Here is an 829-nt window from a genome sequence, read left to right on the forward strand (position 1 = left end):
GCAGCCATGGGGCAGGCTGAGGGCGCACGTCCCCCCAGTGTCACCCAGCCCCGGGGCCCTGCTGAATGGAGCCCTCGTCCGGGTGCTGACCTGCAGGGAGGCTGCAGCCCCGGGCCCGTGCGTGCATGGCCTGGAGCGAAGCCGGTGACGGCAGCCAGAAGGGCAATACAGGCACTGAACTTGGCGGTACATGACTGCATGGTGTGTGGTGTTCCAGTTAAACCAACCGATAATGCAAACCCAGCATTTTCATTGTCTAGTTATTCCAATCCTTGCTGTAAATGTGCCACATGAATAAAGTTTGGGGGTAAAGGAGCCCAGGCTGTGCCCATGCATGTGCGAGTGTGTACGGGGACAGGGGTTTGCCGCCTGGGTACCTGGGAGCAGGGTGCCCCACCAGCAAGGCTGTTCTCCCTGGGGTATGGCACCCCAGCATGTCCATGCTCCCCAAAACGGCGCAAGCTTTTTGGCTGTGAAAGGGAAGTCTGGGTTCCCTGCTACTGGGAGCACTGCCCTGGTCTTCAGCATGGGCACCGTGGGTGGGCCCAGCGGTCTCCCCCACCACCCTGGGTTTGTTTGTGCCCCAGGACGGCTCTGCTCCAAGGATGCCACCAGCCTGTCCCAGCTGGGCTGTACCCATGGGTACGCCCCAATGCAGCCTTCTGCCCAGTGCAGGGTGACAGCCACCACCACGTCCCACTGTCACCCCATCCCGCAGCCTGGCACACTGTACCCGCACAGCTCCTACCGCACTTAGAGCATCTCCACTACAGGCTGGAGCCGGCGTGGCTCTGCCCAGGGCGCTGGGGCACCTGCTCTGCCCCGCAGT

This window comes from Cariama cristata, unplaced genomic scaffold (assembly GCF_000690535.1).
Source record: "Cariama cristata isolate BGI_N322 unplaced genomic scaffold, ASM69053v1 scaffold21795, whole genome shotgun sequence".
Taxonomy (NCBI): domain Eukaryota; kingdom Metazoa; phylum Chordata; class Aves; order Cariamiformes; family Cariamidae; genus Cariama; species Cariama cristata.